At 38.3% G+C, this 23236-nt stretch overlaps 1 protein-coding gene across 1 annotated transcript in view; it reads right to left on the reverse strand.

The window, feature by feature from the left end:
* calcrla (calcitonin receptor-like a) overlaps positions 1-23236 on the reverse strand; it is a 47386-nt gene that overhangs the window by 18716 nt on the left and 5434 nt on the right. The gene's annotated exons all lie outside the window — the stretch shown is intronic.

Raw genomic sequence — 23236 nt, forward strand, 5'->3', positions numbered from 1 at the left:
TCTATTGGTACAGCCAGTCTTTCTGAACATCCATTCTCACCATCATACAACTCTGTAAACAGTGATGGGCAAAAGCATAAAAAAATATTTTCAAATTTTGTCGTCTTATAATTAAAATACTGTGTGCTTCATCACTATTTTATTTGAGCAAAACAGAAAAACTGAGGTATTTTTTTCAAATAGAAGAGAATGAGAACAAAAATATATTAAAATAGAAAGATTTTAATTACTTAAAATCTCTCTAAAATCTGTTTATTAGCTTTGAACATCTGTTGTTGTTTTTTTGTCTATTCTTCTTTATAAAGCAACTTAACCTCAGACAGACTAGATAGAAATCATTTGTAAACATCACTCTTGAAGTTTTGCCCCACATTCTAATTTTTATATAGTTTTGGACTTTGACTGGGCAAAAACATAAATTTGCTTTTATCTACAATAGACCATCCATTTTATCTCTGGTTCCATTTTACGGTAATTTTCCTCCAAATCTCCATCGCAATCTCTGGTCATCTTTGGTCTTCAAAAGGTTTTCTTCCAGCATGATGATGCCACCACCGTGTTTAACCATGGAGATGGTTTCTTCAGGCCAAACTGCAGTGTTTCTTTTATCTAAAAGGTGTTTTTAGAGGCAGGGAAATTTCAATCTGGGTTCCTCTGAGCACAACGTCTTCTCCTCCATGTTAGCTGGGTTCTTAACCTCAGTTGTGGGGACTTTTCTTGCATTCTTTCAATAGATGTGTTCCTCTAATTGCTGGTGAAGGTTCTCAATCACCCAGGTCATAGTCATTCCAAAAAAGCTAAAAACAATCCACTGGACTTTGTTTCCAGGTTTGAAGACGTTTCGCTTTCCATCCAGGAAGCTTTTTCAATTCATGGTTCAATTTGCTTGTTTTCTAAAGCCGGGCATACACTGTGCGATTTTTACCAATCGTTGGATGCAGCTACAGCTCACACAGTACGACGTTCACAGCTCACAATGTACGTCTAAAAAACACGTCGGACTCAACCCCGCAGTGAGATGGGGCTACTCTGACTCGTCTATCCGGAAGCCAAACCAGAAGAAGAGGAATATGAAGCTCACGACGTAGAGGGAAACACTCTGCCTTGGCAATTTGTGCAATTTTGTGCTTATAGCTCTAAAAAGTAAAGGCGGCGACCTATTTGGACAAAGACATGGCTGAGCAAATGTTGCTACTACGGTCTGTCAATTTTACAGAAAGAACTTCATTTCAGTCACACTCCTGTTATGCTTCTGTATTTTCATCTGAGAGGAAGAATAAGAAGAACTCTTGATGCTAACCTGACTCCGCCAGATGGATTTGCTCCGCATATCCATCTGGAAACCTTCCGTTGAAGTAATTTTGGGAAGGGGCGAAAATACTGGTTAGCTGATTGGCCTATGTTGGTGATAGACGGGCCAAATAAACCAATCAGATCAACGAAGCATATGACGTACTAACAGAGCGATGACGAAAACACAACCACAAGCCAGGCTACTCTTGCCGAAACCAGTCGGGAGAAGAGCAAAGACATCTTTTCCTCTGAGAAAAGCCTCCAGAGCAGTGTTTTGCTCTTATTTCAGTGAAGAAATACTCTGTAATTCCGATAAAACTTGCTTGATAGCCACGCTAACGCTAGTTTCTTCGGCTGAAGCCGCCATGTTCTTTAGACTGAACGGTCGCGCTTCTCGTTGCGTCACACCTCAACCCGCCTCAAAGCCAACGCTGATTGGACGTTCGTTTGGTGAACGGCGCCAAATTTTCTTTAACGGAGAGTCTCCAGACTGATTTGCGAGTGAAACCTTGAAAGCTCGCGAGATCAGGATGGTCTCACGAGGCTATGTTGATGCATGCCCACTAAGCGATTTACCCACGACAGCAGACTGAAAATCAAACATGTTTGATTGTCTCCCGACCTTATGATTCCTGATCAGGAGGTGGTCATGAGAGGCTGAACTCTTTGCACTACACGATGCACGATCGGCCTGAAAGGCGGGCCGATCGAATTTCTCGCAGGACCGGAAAGTCAGCCCAAAAAGGGCATAAAATTGCACAGTGTACGCCTGGCTTAAGCCAAAACAAGGCTTTGTTTTGTGGTCCGCTCTACAGTTTAAAGCCTCAAACTTAATCCTATTTATTGCATTTTAAATTGAAAAAGCTTCCTGGATTTTATTTTTTACTTTTAATGATTCCAAAAGGTCAGATTTTGTAGGGCACAATTAACATTAGCCTTGAGGCAGCTCCTCTTGGGGTGTCCATTGGCCTTTTGGTTTATTTTCTTATGAATGTTCTCCTTGCACAGCCTGTCAGTTCAGGGAAAACACTCATGTCTTCATAGGTCTACAGCTGATCAATTCTCTCTATATTCAGATGATGGACTGCACAGAGCTCTGGGAGATGTTCAAAACTTGGGATATTGCTTTAGAAGCTAAACCTGCAGGAATTTCTACTTAACCTGTCTGTGTTCCTTAGTCTTCATGATGCTGTTGTTCTCTAAGGTCTTTAAGAGGCTTTCATAGAACATCTGTATCTCTTCACTGATTAGGCAACCACTCAAACCATTTGGTATCACCGCCTTCGCTTTAAGGCATCTGCATATTTTTATATCAGTAAAACAACAAACATGTTTTTTCCACTTCAGAATAATCCCCTTATCTTTGGTCTTACATATTTAGTCCAGTTCAGAAGAGATTCATGCAATATGCCAGAAACTCTTAGCACAGTATGCAAAAATGTTTTATTTCCTGACTGCAGCTGAAAGCAGAGATGCCGACCTCCACTGAGGCACAACAACTCCATTATTGATCTGTGAGAGCTGTGTGATCTGTGGGTGGCCTGTTATTATCTGGAGTACCTCAGAGAGTTTCACTCAGGTGGTTAGTCATGTAAACTTCACACAAGCAATGACATCAGCCTTTAAAATCTGCTCAAAGTTACCCAGAGTCTGCAAAACATCTGTCATCTTCTCACCTGCTGCCAGAACCCTGCCTGCCCTTATTTACTGTTACCCCCGCTCCCAGGGGAGACATCAAGGGCCAGTTTCATCGCTCTACAACCTCATAGCTCTAAGTTCAACCCAGTTATTATTTTTGTCAACCTCTCTTTCTACTTGCTCTGTGACTAATGCTAGAGATCAAAGATGTGAGATAATAATGTGAGATCAAAGATAAACTAGTTATAGTAATGAAGCTTCAGTTTAGTTCCAATAAAGGTAATTAATAAGTTAATCCTTGTAAGCTCTCGAGTTGATCACGGTTCTAAAGACTGAATGAAGCCCGATCTAGAGGGAAGGTAAATATTTTATAATATTTCATGCTGATTGTTGTGTGTTTTGCTGCACTGTGATAGAAAAAAAAGGTATGAAATAATAAAAACAAACTGGGCAGAGGAGAGGAGAGGGCTAATTTCTGCCAGCTATGAAAACATGGTGCGTGCAAAGGAAGCAGCACAGCTGTGCCTTGTAGCTTTAATTTAATATGACCTGCAGCCATCATCAGTGTGTCAATAAACAGCAGAGGTAATGGAGGAAATGACCAGATTAACCAGAATGGAGCCGCATTATGGGAGAGTGTTTTTCGCTTTTTCAAAAATAAACCACATATATTTTTATATCCTTTTGGAAGAATTATAAGTCGCATCAATTATAAGCATCCATGCGCTATGGATTGGAGACAATCTGACAAGCCTGTGGTTCTGCTAAAAGTGGCTTTCAGGTCAGCTAAGTTGTTGGTTGATGGTGTCTCATCTTCGTCCATAAAATACTCCATAGATTCTCTCAGAGGTTTTGGTCAGGCTAGTTTGCAGTCCAGTAAGCACAGTAATGCCAGATGGACCAGGTTTTAGTATCTTTGGCAGTGTGGGGGTTGGTACCAAATCTTTCTGGAAATGAGATTAAAATTTTCATAAAATGTTCAGCTCATCTGTGACCAGCTGCCTGTGACCAGAGGTTAGAGTTCCTTATTTACATTGCAAAAAATGAATAGGTTTACTAAAATAACTGTATTTGCCTTTAATTTGAGTGGGTAAATAAGATGATCTGCTATCTGATTTGTATAAATAGGCACCAGCACCCCTCGCGACCCCAATTGGGACAAGCGTGTAAGATGATGGATGGATGGATGGATGGAATAAAATAATTAGATATTATGCAAATAAAATATGATAATGGTATTTTTATTACTATTATTAATGTTTTAAACATGAAGAGTTTAATTTGTTTGGCAAACTGTCTTACTAACCTGTACAGGGGAAGGTAGGAAGTAAGGAAGGAAAAAATACACTAATATAAAAATAATTTTTGACTCTATTTTTGTTAGTCTGTGGAAGTTTAAATTTTAAACTTTCATTTTGTAAAAGTCAATTAATAGTCAAGAAAATCCAAATCACAAGTCAGAAAATTGGTGCAACAGGATTTCAGCCGAGTTCCACATTCAGGATGAAAGCTACACAAGAAAAAAAAATCAAAATCTAGATAAGTCATTTTTTCTTAAAATAAGTAAATTTGTTCTTGAATTGAGAAAGCAAGAGAGACATTTTGCAAATGGAAAAAAAGACATATCTTATTTTAAGAGTAAAAATACTAATTCCATCGTCATATCATCTTATTTACCTACTTAACTTAAGGGTATATAGATAGGGCCGGATCTATCAAAGGTTTGCGTGTATAAAAACGTGAGCTATTTCACTGCGCACGCAAAAAAATTTACAAACTGATCTATCAACAGCGTGCTAAAAGGATTTGGTCTTTAAAACGTGATAAATAGCGCCTCTTATCCATTTAGTACTTTTTCTGCAATGAATATGCAATATGGGGCGTTTACACGCAAAAGTGAGTCTTGTGGGAGGAGAACATGTAAATATATTAATTTAGCACTCGCAAAGTGATTTATTAAAACTGAAAGCAATTTTGCTAACGGTATCTGACTCTATATTTAACACGTTTCAAAAGAAGGTGCAAATGGTCTGCATGCGTAATTGCGCACACATGGCAGCGGTTATTGTCGCAAAAAGGTGACATGGAAATGAAGCAAGGAGACACAGAGAACGCATTTTTTCACTCCGTATGAATATTTTTTGGAATGAACGAGGAAACGATCATCAAAACATATCGTTTATCCAGCATTGCCATTTTGGAGCTGTTGGGGGAACTCCGAATGGATTTGGAGCCAGCCACAGGGAGGACCCACGCAATACCAGATATCACAAAACTCCTTGCAACATTGGATCTCCCAATCTCGTTTTTCAGAAGTGCTGTCTGACGTTCTAAATGCCATGTTGCCCTGACGCCCTACCGGAGAACCCCGACCTCATCCTTGCGCCTGTGGAGCAACATGCCAATGCTGCGGGGATGCGTAATGCGCAGTAATCTCATCCACAGTCACTTCTTGTGAGCCATTTGGTATGTGCATTTTTCTACAGGCCAATACAAAACACCAGTTTTTTGTTTTTTTTTGTTTTACTGCAGTGAAGTAGAAATTCGGCCACATACCACCTCAGGGAATAAAGGTTGCCAAAGTTTTATATTTATATATATATATATATATATATATATATATATATATATATATAATATATTTTTTTTTGGGGGGGGGGGTCACTGTAAGATTTAAATTTCTTAATGCACTAGTTTGTACAAACTACTTTGCCGCAAACCACAAAACGCGCAAAACCATCATTTAAATAGGGCGTCTCCAACAGTTTTGCACCTGCCACCAGTTACGCAATCGCTCTTATTAAATCACCCGCAAACCATGGTTCAGCCCCTCGCGCAAAATTCCAGTTTGCGAGCGCAAATTACTGCACTCAAAATTGGATCTTGATAAATCAGGCCCATAGTTTTTTCCAGTGTACTCACATCAACAGTAGTTAAACTTCCCTACTTTGCCCTTTTTAGTAGTGCTTTACGTTTGTAGCATATAGTCAGATCAGTCATGTAGTTAATACTTGTGTTTAGGGGAACACTTCAGAGCTGCGTATGTGCTGAATACTGTAGAACAGTTTTTTTTTTTTTTATTGCTATGTTTTTAACAGTAGCTTTATTTGGCATGGTGAATACAAGGATCTAGAGATGGAAAACTGGAAAACATTTAACTTTAGAGTAAATGTTTTTCCAACTCATTAAATTGAAGTCAGGAGGATGATGGCCTGCACCAGAAGACCAGACTTTATTCAACTGTCTTTGGAAAGTTCTGCCAGATCCAAACGTCCTTCAGTTGCAAATTTCTAAAAAAGACTTTTAGTTTTCTTTAGCGTTTTACAAGCATATTCTAACTGCTTAACAACAACTTTCCTTTTTTGAATGGCAGCACTTTCTACCAGCAAGAAAACCCGAACTGCTCGGAGAACCTGTGCAAAGGGTGAGATAATATGAGAAGAGCAGTTTGCCATCCATCAAACGGAGGCAAAGAGGACTGTTGCTGGAACCTTCTGCTGAAGATCCTGGGATGCAGCAACTGGGCGGCATGTTTGCAGCTGAAACTACAGGGGAGACCTTGATGCTGTTCTGCAGGCTGTGAAATCCTCTCCTAACTGACCCCTCCCTCTCTCAAACACACACACATTTAGTGTAGAGGTAAATTAAACACATAATAGAGCTGGAAACCTTTCCATTGAGGTTTCTGTAAATCCAATCAGCTCCTAATGAGCTTCAGGCTTTAATTGTTTAAGCAATGTTCATTATCTCAAAAATGTTTCCTTTCACCTAGAACCAAGGAAGCATTGTAGTGTATTATTTGTTTGCTTGTTTTTTTTTTCCCTTGATGAAAAGTAAACTTGGATTCAATAATTATTTGAAAAGATTTACTTTCATATGTAGACCGAATAATTTGCTGTTAGTCATCATAAAAATTACAGAGCAGGTATTAAATTGGAAAAAGAGCGGCAAATATTTAGACCTCAATCTGTGAAGCTGCTCACTCGACATCATTTTTTATTTTACTTCTAACGAGGGAATTCAGTGTAAAAAAAAAAAAAAAACCTGGGAAAAGAATTGGAAGTGGATTCTAAAAAAAACTCTCTGTTCAGTGTATCTTTGAAGAACTTCCAGTCTATCTTTCAGAGATAAAATCCGGAAGCAAAATGGAAAAACAAACATAGTGTACTCTTGTTGCCACAACGCAGAGATTCACATGAACCCATAATTAAGATCATTAAGATATGGAAACCCATTACCATCCGAGGCCTCTTGGGAAAGAGCAACTTAATGACTGTAGCTTGGTTTGAAATTCTAACTCACTGATTCACTATATTGTCTGCTGCTGTACCTGCATTTCAAACACCACTCAGTGTTGCCGTGCCTCATAATTAAGAGTCAGAACAAATTAGATAAAAATAAAAAAAAACAGAGGGAGAGATCTGAGGTGTTTAATTTTTTTTCCTTACTTTATACTTTAAAATCAATAATACAAATAAAATTTGACCCCTTTTGTTTTACCATAACAAAGAGCAGCTGTATACACAACTAAACTTTCAAAAAGGAATTTGTATTCTCATATTTATGAGCTGATAAATTGGACGTCAGAGTGACATAATCTCAGAGGTGTCATTTCTAGTTTATTGCTTGAGGATGCACTTGAGTGTTACAGTACAGCAATATTAAAAAACTAAAACATCCTACAAGGTATTTTGAGCATTACTGTTGATGAAACGTCTTGTTTTTAAGCAGAAAAAAGTACATTTATGACTGACTAAATGTCAGCAAAGAAGAAAAAACTGATCAAGACATTCAAAGTAAGAACGTTTGTCATCTGTTGATATGAAAAGCAGCCACCATGAACTGGAAGAGTTTTATTCTGTTACCCCAACTTTGGATTCTGACTTTCAGGGGATTTCCAGTTGAAAGTTTCCACTGCAACATCGGAAAATCCGACTCACACTAAGCATGCTTAGATGCAATCAACTGGTTTTCCTTAGATAAAAAACTTTGAATCAATTTGACTGCATGATCTGGTGAACTGTTAAGTGGCTTAAGATGACATGTGCTGTGAATTGGCGCTATAAAAATAAACTGAATTGAAAGAAATGTCCAGAAAGTTCAGCAGACGTCATATTCTTGTGTACTAAAGGTTCTGGGAAAAATTGATAAAGTAACGGTTCTGTATCCTTGACCTCAATTAAGCAACAAGTATAACTTTTGATACAAGCATTAGCTTATTTTAAAATATATTAAATTACTTTTTAGGTTAATATACAGAAGTTTGCGCACGTTGATGCTCTGTGCCGGTATCCCTCCCCAAAATTAAAAAAATTTGCATATGTAACTTCAGAGGGTCAGATCCATAGATCTAGAGAGACCGCCCGTCATTCGATGAGAGGTGTGCAGACAGAGCGGCCATCTTAGGTCAGACCAAGCTGCTGTCAGAGACAACAAACGTCAATTGAGGCTAACCCTACCTCATGACTTTTGACACTCTGAATTAGGGATGGGGATCGTTAATATTTATTGATATCGATACCTTTATCGATACTCCTTATCGATCCGAGTCTTTATCGATACCACTATCGATACTTATCTGTTATTTGGTGGAAAGGCGATGCAACAAAATTTTTTTAACAGAACTGGTATTGCTTTTATTGCTTAACAAGTGAGATAACAAAAAGGTTTCTAGCCTTCAATAAACATGGCTAATGTAATAGGCCACTTCGAAATGACATAAAACTAACTAGAATAGATTTTCACAATTGTTGGTTAATGTATTGCCTACTGTCAATTTTCATCATGTTTTTAGTGATTAGGAAAATATTTAACCAATAAATAATTGTATTTTAAATTAAATGTAATTTTTAATAAATGTTGGCATCAGTAGTTTAATTATATGTTCTAAAATAGTTAGAGCAATATACAACTGTATTACTCATGTTTCTCGCCAAAAACTAAATTTCCCGTTTTCTTTACGTTACACTTGAACGCATCATAACCTAATTGTTGTTTTACTGAGCCAATCTGAACACATCATCACGCAGCACGTCTGAAACTTTATTTACTTTTCAAGCTAACTAGCTTGTATGCTTCCGATTACGAGACGGATTTCATAATTACTATTTTTAACTGACCGGACAAGCTACAAAGTCTGTGTGTGCGTTTACCAGTGGTACTCTGAGTGGATGATGAAGACGGGCCCGACTGTGGTGCGGCGGCAGCAGCCGGAGGAGGAGGAGTCTTTTCCGTTCAGCCATTCTCGAGTCGCGAGCAAAGTTAAGTGCCAGACTTCACTTGTTTTATTTTTAATATCTGTTTGCTTACAATTTCATTCCAAAACATTGGTGTACATGCTGCAGTGATTGGATTGATTAGATTTAAATGCTGTGATGCGACTCGAGGGACACACAATTATGTTACAGGACCTCCGAGAGAAAAAAAAAACGACCAGACTCGATAGTGGTATCGATAAGCCCAAACGTTATTGATTTTCGGGTTTTGAAAAAAATGGAACCGGGTCCTTGATAGAACCGGGTTTCGATCCCCATCCCTACTCTGAATACGGTGAACTCTTAACCAAATTCCAGATAAATTGGTATTGAAAACTCCCTGGGGCACAAAATCTTTGGCAGCAGACTCTCGTTAAAAGTTGTAAATGTACAGTAGCTCTTCTGCAAGCAAGAGGACAGGAGATCCCGGGGCGCAGCTCTCTTGTGCCCAGAGCTGACAGGAACCTAAGTCACAGTCATAGTGCGGCTGATTGATGGGTCGAGTCGCAGAAGTTAAATCCCTTAAATCCAACATAACAAGAAAAGCTGGAGGCAAAATCGTTTGGACCTGATCAGCCGAACATCAAAATTAATCAGCAGTCCAAAGACTGGACATGGTTTAGCTACAAGGCTTGGCTAACTGCATGCAGCAGGGCTAATGCTTTATTCTGCTTTTCCTGCCTTTTTTTTTTAAACGTCAGGATCTGACCCAGCATGGATTAGGAGAGGTAGGACTAATTTAAAGCACTTTTTAAAAATTCACATCAGACATAATATAATGTGTACTTCTACATGTTTGTTAATGTGCATAGTTGCTTTTAAACACATTTTTTAGAAAATAGTTTTTATATATTAAAACAATATTAAGCTGATTAACAGTGTCTGCATTATTAAACTTCTACATTGTTTTTTTTAGGTTTGTGAAACCATGTTGGACCATACAAACCACAGATTTCCCTTCACAAAGCCTCAGAAATGCAATTTATGTCGAAAAAGTAAAGCTGTTGATGAAATTATGTTTTGTATTTATAAAGTATTTTTATAATGTTTTTTTGGCGTTCATATAGATATAGTGGTGTGATAACTTGGCATACGTTTGATTGGTTTTTGGTATACGTCTATTTTGTATTTATAGCCCCCTGTGGAGAAAACTCCACCAGCCGCCACTGGTCTCAGCTCAATGTTTTTCCTTTCTTACACGAAAGGCAAATGTTGTTAGTTAAAACATTTACAGTCATAAAAAAGTCATGATGTGCAAATCAATTGAGCACCACCTACCATCCTGTTTAAGCTGCCACTATAACACTAAACTTTATCAGTTAAACTAAAAACTTATGTCTGTTAGGAAGCTAAAAGCAAGCGGAACCACAACACAAAGGTGGACTAACAAGCAGCTAACATCAGCAAAAACAAACAGAACTGCAGAAAAGGGGAAAGTATTCTGCCTGACAAGAAAATATAACACTAAATTTGGGAGCTTTTTATTCTGCTTAGTTTATGGAACTAAAATAAGATTTTACATAAAAGGCAAAAAAAAAATCATAATACTTTAACAATCAGCGTTTCATTTTATTCCGACACCCTAAAAGTGACAATGAAACAAAGTGGAGATGCCCTAAAAATATGTACATTTACTTCACTCAATGTTTTTCATAAAATAAAGTAATTTTTTTCAAAAAGAAATGAATAAATAAAAAGAAAATGACTTTTAATTGTTCCTTTTTTAAAGTATTAATAATTCTTTTTTAATTGTACAATTTAAGATTTAATGATATATTGAATATTCTAAACGTGTATTAGATAAATACATAAACGTTAACATTCATGTATTTCATTTACAATATATTCTGGCCTTACGTATTACTTAGAGATCACATTTAGAAGATTTCACTTGTTGTCTCATGACCCCCTGACCCCTACTTTAGGAACCTCTGCTTCAGATAACAGTAGGTAACATTGTTTTTGTGTTCTAAATTAAACCTCAGAATAGCAGTCTTTGTTTTAACCACATTTTTTTTAAAACAAACTGATACTGCAAGGATCCGACTTTGATTATCATACAGCTTACTTCACATTAATATTCTGTTCTGCTGATTTAAAAAAGCAACATAGTGAAAATTAAACATATTTCTGTTGCCTTGAAGAAATACGTAAGTCCTTCTTAATTTAGCATCCTCTTCCTTTGCTCTGACTTTCCACAAACATGCCCCCAACTAATGAAAAATGGGAAAGAATTAGGCTTCCTACTAACCCATCCTCTCCCACAGCCTCTCTCATATGACCTCTCTCAGAGCAGGGTTACTTTAAGCTAAATAGCTTTTCCCACAACCTACATTGACATTTCTATACTAACATCCCAGCAGAACATACAGAGTAACCTCAGGGTATGGGAGTGGACCATAAGTGGACGTCTGAGAAGCAGTTTCAGATCTCAGAGAATGTAGCGGAAAATACGTAAATATCTTTCAATGTGATGAGATCCTGATTCTCCAACCACATAAACCACAAGGAGGCGTTTGTTTTTCCGCTTTAAAAGGCAGACAATAAAAAAGATACCAAAGTATTCATGTCATCACACTCACACCCTCTGCAGCATGCCAGCGTCCTCAGGGCCAGCACATGAATCTGTTTACTATCATAACGCAGGACCTAAAAGACATTCTAACACTCACAGGAGGAAAAAAAAGAACAAAAAACCTGTGTGAGCCTCCGCCACATGTTCTAACGGAACGTTGCAAAGTCCCTGAAGCCTGAAAATTGGAACTGCCAGAGAAAGAATGACGAAGCCAGAAATCCAAAAGGTAACATGTATATTTAAAGAATGTGTCTCTTCTCATCTTCATCCAGTGCCCACATCCAGGACCAGAACAGGCCAGGGTCCTTTTTTATACCAAGAAAGGAATTAAATGTTCATAAGCAGGTACACTATATTGCCAAAAGTATTTGCTCACCCATCCAAATTATTGGAATCAGGTGTTCCAATCACTTCCATGGCCACAGGTGTATAAATTCAAGCACCTAGGCATGCAGACTGTTTTTACAAACATTTGTGAAAGAATGGGTCGCTCTCAGGAGCTCAGTGAATTCCAGCGTGGAACTGTGATAGGATGCCACCTGTGCAACAAATCCAGTCGTGAAATTTCCTCGCTCCTAAATATTCCACAGTCAACTGTCAGCTGTATTATAAGAAAATGGAAGTGTTTGGGAACGACAGCAACTCAGCCACGAAGTGGTAGGCCACGTAAACTGATGGAGCGGGGTCAGCGGATGCTGACGCGCATAGTGCGAAGAGGTCGCCAACTTTCTGCAGAGTCAATCACTACAGACCTCCAAACTTAATGTGGCCTTCAGATTAGCTCAAGAACAGTGCGCAGAGAGCTTCATGGAATGGGTTTCCATGGTCGAGCAGCTGCATCCAAGCCATACATCACCAAGTGCAATGCAAAGCGTCGGATGCGGTGGTGTAAAGCACGCCGCCACTGGACTCTAGAGCAGTGGAGACGCGTTCTCTGGAGTGACGAATCGCGCTTCTCCATCTGGCAATCTGATGGACGGGTCTGGGTTTGGCGGTTGCCAGGAGAACGGTACTTGTCTGACTGCATTGTGCCAAGTGTAAAGTTTGGTGGAGGGGGGATTATGGTGTGGGGTTGTTTTTCAGGAGCTGGGCTTGGCCCCTTAGTTCCAGTGAAAGGAACTCTGAATGCTTCAGCATACCAAGACATTTTGGACAATTCCATGCTCCCAACTTTGTGGGAACAGTTTGGAGCTGGCCCCTTCCTCTTCCAACATGACTGTGCACCAGTGCACAAAGCAAGGTCCATAAAGACATGGATGACAGAGTCTGGTGTGGATGAACTTGACTGGCCTGCACAGAGTCCTGACCTCAACCCGATAGAACACCTTTGGGATGAATTAGAGCGGAGACTGAGAGCCAGGCCTTCTCGTCCAACATCAGTGTGCAACCTCACAAATGCGCTTCTGGAAGAATGGTCAAAAATTCCCATAAACACACTCCTAAACCTTGTGGACAGCCTTCCCAGAAGAGTTGAAGCTGTTCTAGCTGCAAAGGGTGGACCGATGTCATATTGAACCCTATGGATTAGGAACGGGATGTCACTTAAGCTCATATGTGAGTCAAGGCAGGTGAGCAAATACTTTTGGCAATATAGTGTAGGTAGAAAAACTTCTGCACAGTTTCTTATCACATTTTCAAATCTTCTCCACAGACGACACAGAAGCCACATTTCACTCATAGTACGCAGGATTTATATGATGAAAGAAACAAACCAGAGCAGTTTAGAACAACTGCTGCCAAATTTTATATATATTTTGATTAAAGGGACTTTATCAGGTAAGGTTTTGAGCTTTTAATTATTATAAAATGCTAATCTTACTCCATCATGTACAAAGTGGTGCATCCCTTGATTCATGCATCTCTGATTCTACCCACAAGTTCCCTCAGGTTCCTGTGTAAACAAGTGGACAGACAATATGTAAGAAGGAAGCAGCCAGCTTAACCACGCTGTGCCTGCACTGTGAAACAAACAAACATTTTCTTAGATCACGGAGGACCGATGAGAAGCAGAACGCCAAAATAGCTCAAAGTAAAGGCGAAGAGACTCTTTCTGGAAGCTAATCTACACGAAACAACAACCTTGCTCTTTTAGGGAATTTATCTTGTCATAAAAATATGTTTTTTTTGTTTTTTTAGTCACATTTTGTCCAGCCTTCTGAAGTGATGTGATACTGTCTTCTGTCAGATGAGCATACCCCTAGTGTTGCGCAGATGCCATTCTTTTGGCCCCGATACCCGATTCCTGGCTGTGCGGTATTTGCTAATTAACCTGACTCCGCCAGATGGATTTGCTCCGCATATCCATCTGGAAACCTTCCGTTGAAATAATTTTGGGAAGGGGCGAAAATACTGGTTAGCTGATTGGCCTATGTTGGTGATAGATGGGCCAAATAAACCAATCAGATCAACGAAGCATATGACGTACTAACAGAGCGACGACGAAAACACAACCACAAGCCAGGCTACTCTTGCCGAAACCAGTCGGGAGAAGAGCAAAAACATATTTTCCTCTGAGAAAAGCCTCCAGAGCAGTGTTTTGCTCTTCTTTCAGTGAAGAAATACTCTGTAATTCCGATAAAACTTGCTCGATAGCCACGCTAACGCTAGTTTCATCGGCTGAACCCGCCATGTTCTTTAGACTGAACTGTCGCGCTTCTCGTTGCGTCACACCTCAACCCGCCTCAAAGCCAACGCTGATTGGACCTTCGTTTGGTGAACTGCTCCAAATTTTCTTTAACAGAGAGTAGCCAGACTGATCGGCGAGTGAAACCTTGAAAGCTCGCGAGATCAGGATGGTCTCACGAGGCTATTTGCCAATACCATCAGTATGAAATTAATGTGTGTGTGTATATATAAAGAACTGCATACTACTTGGATGTAAAATAATTGCCTTCATGGTTTTGTCAAGCTGCTGCCTACTTTTGTAAAGCAGGAAAAATACAAAAACAAAGTGAATCCAGTAGAACTTCTATGAAACTGGAGTGGGTGACAATAATTGAATAAACGCTTGGCTCTCAAAATGGTATGGGAGCCCTATTTGTTGGTACTCGCCGATACCGATACCACAATTTTAGTGCTTGATCGGGGTACCGCCCGATACTGGTATCCGTATTGCTGCAACACTAGTCAGTACCAGTTTATCCCTTTAGTTTATCCCCATTTATTCCTTTAGTTTTGTACAAAAAATAGACTTTAAACAACCTCAACAACTACTTAACTATTAAAACTACGGTATAAAGCTATGATCATTTTCTCTATCCCTCCAGTATACAATCTGGAAACGGTGATAAGAAAAGGAAATGTCCATGTATTTCCCCACAGTGAGGTTATTAGTCCTCCATGTTTAACCCGTCTGTGCGTGCTACCATAATGGGGGTGTAGGGGACAATAACTGCATCACTCCCCTGTGGTTGATTTTCTCATGACTTCATCCGACTAGCTAAATTCTCGTATTAGTGTGATTGTTCAGACAGCAATCTACAGTATAAAGCTCACCATATCCAATCTATATTCAAAACTGTACTTTAGATCAAAAGGATACATGTTTTAGAGAAATAAAAGAAAAGTCCATCTTCCTTTTATTTAAGAACTTAGAAGAACTGAGGCTACTTTTAAGGCCAGAGACCGAACCACTATAGCAGCCAGACAAGTGTCAGTCTAGACCCAACATAAAGCTCCTAATGGCTTAGACTTGACCCTGTATGTAACCCATAGCAACCTTATTGTCCAATAGGAACGCTACAATCTAATTACCAATGAACCGTCTTAGTTGAATTTGGATCACAGAGCTGAAAAGTATCGACCAAACTTACTTAACCAAATACTCTGACATCAACATATGTATCTACATTAGCTATGAGTATCTCGGAACTTTGTTTTTTCTTCATTCCTGATCAGAGGAATCAGAAGCGATTATATCAAACTGGGTCCCATCATTCCATCCTTCAGAACAATGCAGATGTACAATGCACTACAGGAAGTTGCAAGGACAGTAATGTCTCTATTTATAGCAAACACTGTTGGCTTCAGCAAAACCACAACTGTAATCTGTTTGGCAACTCTTTACAAGGTCATTCTCATAAAAATAGCAATTAAGTTTCCATTTCATGCATTTAAAAAAATAATAACACACCTTTGACACATCCCACCAAAGTGAAAAAAGGACAGAACAAATGATGAAGCTTTGTGAGATTCTCAATCATGGAACGAGTCGCAGCCAGATACCTTCTCTTTGGGTTGTAAGAGGCTGGTATTCCTTTCTTTTTTTTACACGCTCCATACGCAGCCATCTGGCTTTTCTTTAAGAATCAGGGAATTAAATCAGGTAAACCTGACAGTGTAGAGAAATATAAGATAAAACAAATTCCATTTTAGTTATGTTTCCTGATATACAACTCTAAACAAACATTAAAAAGGCCACCAGGATCAGAATTTAAGTAAAAGGCTATTTTTTTAACAACTCTGGAGAATGAATATTCTGTTCAAATTCTTAATTTAGGTCTCTCAAATCTGGACTGAATTATTCTACACTCAAAAATATTAGTTCAAACTTCACAAAAGTATTTTACTTCATCCAAACCAGTTATTTTCAATTTGATCCAATCTGATACCAACTCAATTTGGAAGGCTAAAAATGAACACTATTTTTTTTTTTGGCTCTTATCCATGTCGTTATGCATTCTTAAAAAAAAAAAAGAAAAAAAAAATATATTTATATTTGATATATAAAAAATGTAGCCAAAAAAAGCTAATTTAGGAATTAGCGCTCAAGTTGACTAAATTTACTCAAATTTAATTAGTAAGGTGCATCTTTTTTTCCTAAGCAATGAAAAGCAATAGAGATTTGTTGACATCTACGCAAAACTAAATGCTTTTCATACAGAAATGCGTCAGGCTGAGATCAAACCCATGATTTTAGTGCTGCAAGGCATTATTGTTACAAGCTAGACCACCATCCAAGCTGCTATCTTGACTTTTCAACTGTTACTGACACTGACCACCCAACACGGCTGCATAAGTATTCTGAATCGATATCACTGACTCCCTCACAGGACGAGAGTTTTAGTCAAAAGGAAGATCCAGGAATGTGTAGCCTGCTGCACAGAGTTTTCTCCAGCAGGTGGCAGCAGGCCACATGGCCTGCAGAATTTAAGTGAAGCAACAAATAATTCACTTCTGTCCAAAAAAATATTTTTTATTATGAATAGAATCAAAGTCTGCAGGAAATACAAGGAATGCACACTAGAAGACTGCTGCTAAGTTAGTCTTTTTTTCTCCTGACGAATCCTCCAAACATCTGAAGAAGAAAACCTGCTACACTGAGGCCCTGGGTCCTGCTTTGTTCCACAAGGTTGGAAATAATGGAAAAAGAAGATTGAACACTGGATAAAAACTCTCTGATTGATATGTTTGTGAATACCAGAAACAGTATTAATATACGATTTAAATCAATCAACAAAACAACTGAGATAGGTCTGATTATTACGCAACAGTCTAAAGTGACTGAAACTAGAGAGCAGGGTGCTTGTCTTGAGGTCAAAAGGGGCTCTTCCCACAGAAAGATGATCCTATTGAGGAGGCCTCCACTCTGCGCAAAGGAAAAAATAGCACAAATACTCAGTTAAAAATATACGGGTTAAAAATAAAACCTGTCCATCGTGCGCTCCCCTCGCTCAATGCTCCTTAGTGCGAAACCTTTCAGCTTTGAGATGGATTCAAAACAGAGTTACCAGTTTATACAGCTGGACATATTAACAACCAGCTGCTCAGAATGAAATGCATGATTATAAACTTTCCTCAGGAGCTTCAGGTCTCATTTCTATGGGATCCTTGTAAATCTATCAAGCTATAGCTCTGCAGAGAGCTTTCCTTCCTGCATTAAGATGCATCATTAGAGCAGCGTGCAGCTGAGAGGGAGTTCCAGGGCTGTTCCTGCTGGTGTCTGCTCCAATCTGTTTCACGAACTGGGTCTTCATAATATCTCTGGATCTTTGATACAGACTTTTCCCTCCAAACAAAACCTTAAATAACTCTTTAGGATGCAGTTAAGGCAAAAACGTTTCAGGGCTTAATTTTATAGTATCTGCAAGAGATCCTCAAAGTCCTTAAACAAGAGATTTCTCACCTCATTCAGGAAGCAGCTGGTAGTTGAAAATGTCACTCATGCATTATTCACTCCTTTTGTGCAGCACATAACTCTTTCAACAGTTGAACTCGAAGAATGTCAGCTGTGAACCCCTAAAATCCCCACGGATAAACCAGAGACAAAAATAACTCCGGAGCCGAGACAAACCGGCCGACAGGAAGCCAAATATCCGACTGAGAGTCTGACATGTACAAGGTGATTTAGAGTAAAATAGAATCTTAGAGTCGCAATAAACGAAGCTATCGTCTGTCAGATCAAAGCATTTTTGTTTGGTTTGACAACAAAATAAACAAATTTTATAATCTAACCTCAAAATTAGGGCTAAAACAATTAATCTGATTAATCGATTACTGAAATAATTGTCAACTAATTCAGTAATCGATTAATCATTAACCTGGAGACTCTAAAACATTCCTTTAGCTGACAGAGCAACTCACTTAGAGCACTAATTATGTAAAAAAACTTAAAAAAAAATATATAAATATTTTGCATTTAAGATAGAAAGATGTTTTGGTCTATCAATAAGCTCTATCCAGAACTCCTCAAATGGAAGGTTTAGTTTCACCTGGTTTACTTTCGTTAAAGAAAAAAAAAAAAAATCTCTAAGGAACCTTTGGCTATCCGATTATTAATCGATTAGTTAAAAAAATCATTGACAGATTAATCGATTTGCAAAATAATCGCAAGTTGCAGCTCTACTCTGAAATAGAAAAATATTCATGAAAGATTTCACCATGATGTCACTGAAACGGGGAAACAGCATGTGACATACTAAGTACATCCCTACGATCCAGCAGCAGAAGCAGCATCTCTGAGCGGTAGGTTCTGTCTGACTTCACCAGTCCATCCCAGAAATGTTAATCCTCTCTTCAACAGATGACTGTTGATATACGATTGGTCGAATTTAGGTGTACAAACTGTTGTATAACTAACTGGCCTGCATAAGATAATGGAAAAAACAACAACAAACATTTTAAGACATTTTTTTTGACAACATGGTCTGTTAAAGAGTACATTTATATACATGATTACCGTAAGCCAGAATGATTTTAAATTTAAATATGAATTCCCTACCACTTTAAAAACAAAAACATGAAAATAACTTTTTTTGTTTGCAAGTACGGAAGAGAATTAGGGCCAGTGGAAAAAAAAAAAGTTAACTGATTTTTAAATTTTATTTCAGTTTAATATGGGAAAAAAGTCAAAATTCTGAGAAAAAGGTCAGAATTCTGACTTTAATCTCAGAATTCTGACTTTAATCTCAGAATTCTGACTTTAATCTCAGAATTCTGACTTTTTCCTCAGAATTCTGACTTTAATCTCAGAATTCTGACTGAATTCTGACAATAAAAAAAGTCAGAATTCTGAGATTAAAGTCAGAATTCTGAGATTAAAGTCAGAATTCTGACTTTTTTCGCATGTTAAACGGAAATAAAATTTAAAAATCAGTTAACTTTTTTTTTTTTTCAGTGGCCCTAATCCTCTTCCGTAGCCAAGGATGCAAAACTTCTGCAAAAAGCAATCATTGGGTCTCAGACGGGGAAAATCATCCAGCTGGAAATCAGAATGAGGGCTGCACGTGTATGACAGCAGCAAATACGCAGTTTACATTAGTTCACAAGCGAACATATTAAACCAAGCAGCATAAGTGACAAACAGCATTGGACTTTCAACAGATAGAAAAGGCTAAATTAATTACTTCAACTCACAAACTCGATTGGAACCTCCTGCAGCCCCAATGATGAAGTCTCCCTCAGACAGTGCAGGGTTCACCCTCCTGTCGAAGATAATTTAAAGAGACGGAACTTCGGTTCATTTCTCTCCCACCATAACGGGGTATATCAAACCATCACACAGTAACCCAAAGCATGCTGCATTTACTGGTAAAGGGAAAAGTCAGGTGCATTAGCTGATGTGTGGAAAACTCAGCTTCAGTTATTAAAAATAGCAATGGGATGGCCAGTGTTATCCAAGGGGTGATAAAGAGGAACTCTTCAGGTTTTTGGTCATTTTGTATGAGCTTCACGCTTCAACCTTGGACTAAATCTGCTAAAAAGTTCCCTCCTGGGAAACTAAGCAGCTGTTTGAGGTAAATAATCTTTCTCTATGTGGACTGATGGTCTTCAGATAGTTTGGACATGATTTTAAAACCTTTCCTAGGCTAATAAGGAGTAGGGCTGGGTAAAAAAATTGATTTAATCGATTTTGAAAGGATTCCTTTACATTTTTCCAAAATCGATGTCTAGGGAATGAGATTGATTAATTTTATAGTGATCACGGTGACGTTCACATTCTAGATTACTTCAAGCCAGACAGCTGCAAATATAGCTAATAGTTTGACTGAAGACATTAACAAATGGGGGCTGAGCAGCAAACACCCTCTAGTTGTTACAGACAACGCTGCTTATTTTAAACTGTCTTGATTACAAGTTTGCACTTTGTTTTTAATGTGACAGGAAGAAAACAAAATACATGAGTGTTTTCAAACACAGCTGAACCACATTCATTATTGAGTCTGGTTTTGCTGGAGGTTTCTTCCTGTTAAAAGGGAGTTTTTCCTTTCCACTGTCGCTACAAGCATGCTTAGCGTGAGGGATTGTATTTGAGTCAATGAGTCGATGCAATCAACTGGTTTTCCTTAGATAGAAAACTTTGAATCAATTTGACTGTATGATCTGGTTGAACTGTAAAGTGCCTTGAGATGACATGTGTTGTGAATTTGGCGCTATATAAATAAACTGAATTGAAATGAATTAAAACCAGATCGAAACTAAATTAATCGATTTAGAACTGTATGAATCGAAATCGAATTGATTCAGAACTTTTGGCCCTAATAAGGAGCAGCGGCTGCTTCTCTGAGGCCACTGATCTCTTTCCACCCTCATGGTATTTAGACACACCTGTACGCTCCAGAACAACAACCGTACTGAACTTCCGCTTCCATAACGCTAATGATCAACAGAAATTACCGCATCTGAAGCAGAATCTGGCTGATCGTTTTTTTGGAGCAGCTGGAGTGTCATTTTTCACACACATAGTGATCCATCATAGGCTTAGATGGAGACAGAAGTTATTCATCATTTGTTCATCTTTGTTTAATCAATAATAACAAAAAGCAATCAGTCATTGTCAGATTTTTAGGAGAAATTCATGCGAGGCTTTAAAACAGAGGAGAGAGAATGACTGATTTCCTGACTGCAAAACTGATTTGAATAGATTTTAAATGCAGATAACCGCCAACGTTTAATTCAACTCATTACAGCATTTCTCCAGTAATGATTTATTCATTCGTTCCTTATTAATATTCAAAAAAAGAGTAAATATTTTCTCTGCAGCCTCTGATTTTTTTAGCTTGCAGAACCTCAAACAGAAAAACCTACAGATGTGCTGCTCTGAACAGAAACTGTGGCAGAAATTAGAAGATGCTGCCCTTGGAGCGCGGCTAACTGGTCCATCGATTAACGCACCAGGTAAAAATTATTGATCTGCTGCTCCAGTGATACATTATTGATATTGATTGTCAAGGTATTTTTGGTTTTAAATCAGTGTTAATAGGACAATAAATGTATTTATTTGTTTTTGGAGTTTTTTTCTCCCATTGTCAGAACAAATTTTAACCTCATCTTTTAATTTTCTATTCTGAATGAAACCCTTTTTACATTTCTCAAATGTATTACTTTCTGATTCAATCTTTTCAGCTCTACAATCTTTAAAGAATAAATGATAAAAGACTGGAGGACAATCATATTCCCTGTATACTATCAAATAAAGGCCACTAATGGTACAAAAAATAATACTAATAATTACCATTACACACTGAAAACAGCTAAAATGTAACAGCTAAGCTAAGTGGGATATATAATAATAAAGGAGTAAAACTGAAAAAGCTTTATTTTCATCAATGCAAACCTTTTGATATTCAAAAAAGATTTCATCTCTTGAAATAAAGGAATTTACCGACCGGATTATATAGATTAATGGCTTACTGTCTTAAAATCATTTGAGGGACCTCTCCTGAAATGTATCTCCTCTCTGAAGCCCCGTATAAGCACAAAATACTCAACATTTTATCAACGATTGCAACCAATATAATTGGTCAGCTACCATCACAGCTAACATCTGCCTTAGCTTTACAATAATAAATCATACTTTCACAGCAGAGCAAGTTCATTCAGCAAAGTTTTAGACAAATGATTGCTGCAGACGTTTGCTCACAGCACCTGAAAACATGGAGTAGAAAAAGGATCCAGAGCCATAGCTATAGCTGAACATAAATATTTTATATTTCACAGGATGGAAAAAAATGCTCAGGTTCAGCTTCTTTTCCACGTCTATGCTACCTAAACCACAGATTCAACGCAGAACTGAAGATTAGCCACATCACTGCAGACCCCTGCTGAGGCCGAACTGTGTCTGGATTGGGGTGGGGATATCTTTCAATATTCATGAGTGTGTGAGGAATAAGAAATTTCAAAGGGTTTCAAATGAAACTGAATCCAGGATCGACTGCAGGCCATGGTGCATATGATCATTGTTGGAGCTTTTGTAACATGATAACTTCACCATGAGGTCAGCAGAGAGCCGAAAGAAGGATCTAGCATGTAGCTCCACAGTGTTGACAACAAAACAAAGCACATAAACAGGAAACCAGCAAGCATCAGGCCGCTGCACAGAAAAAGTTGAATAGAACTCTGTTTCAGATAAATTTGTTGCCACTTCAAATTAGTTGTAGCGCCAAAATCAAGAAGACTTCTCAAAGGATGGTGGTTAATCAACACCATATAAATTAAAAGAAGCTGCATGGCTGTCAAATTTTTCACTGACTAATAGCTCGAAAACTTCAGCTGATTTACAATCAGTAAAGTTATAAATACTCTATTTAGAGTAAAACAAGTTGACTCTGATTTTTTAACACCTAATTTTAAGCTAGTATACTGTAGGTTTCCTACAAACGTTTGGGTCACCAGAACTTGATTGCCATGGTGGATCTAATACTGTCGAACAAAGCTTGTCTGTAGACAAGTACATCCAATTTCAAACCAAAAAAGGAACCTTAAACAGAGACTAGTGCATCCTAAGGACAAAACTCCCAGACCAAATATGAGCGGAGTGGTATATGCAGTTCAATGCAGTGAGGAATGCTCTGATCTTCATATTGGAGAAACCAAACAACCTCTTCACAGATGCATGGCCCAACACAGAAGAGCGACCTCCTCCAGACAAGACTTGGCGGTACATCAACACTTTATGGACAAAGGACATTCTTTTGAGGACCAGAATGTTCACATTTTGGTCAACAAAAATAGTTGTTAAGAAAGAAAAACCAACGTT

The sequence above is a fragment of the Cyprinodon tularosa genome, unplaced genomic scaffold (assembly GCF_016077235.1).
Source record: "Cyprinodon tularosa strain WSP-4 unplaced genomic scaffold, ASM1607723v1 ctg189, whole genome shotgun sequence".
Lineage (NCBI taxonomy): Eukaryota > Metazoa > Chordata > Actinopteri > Cyprinodontiformes > Cyprinodontidae > Cyprinodon > Cyprinodon tularosa.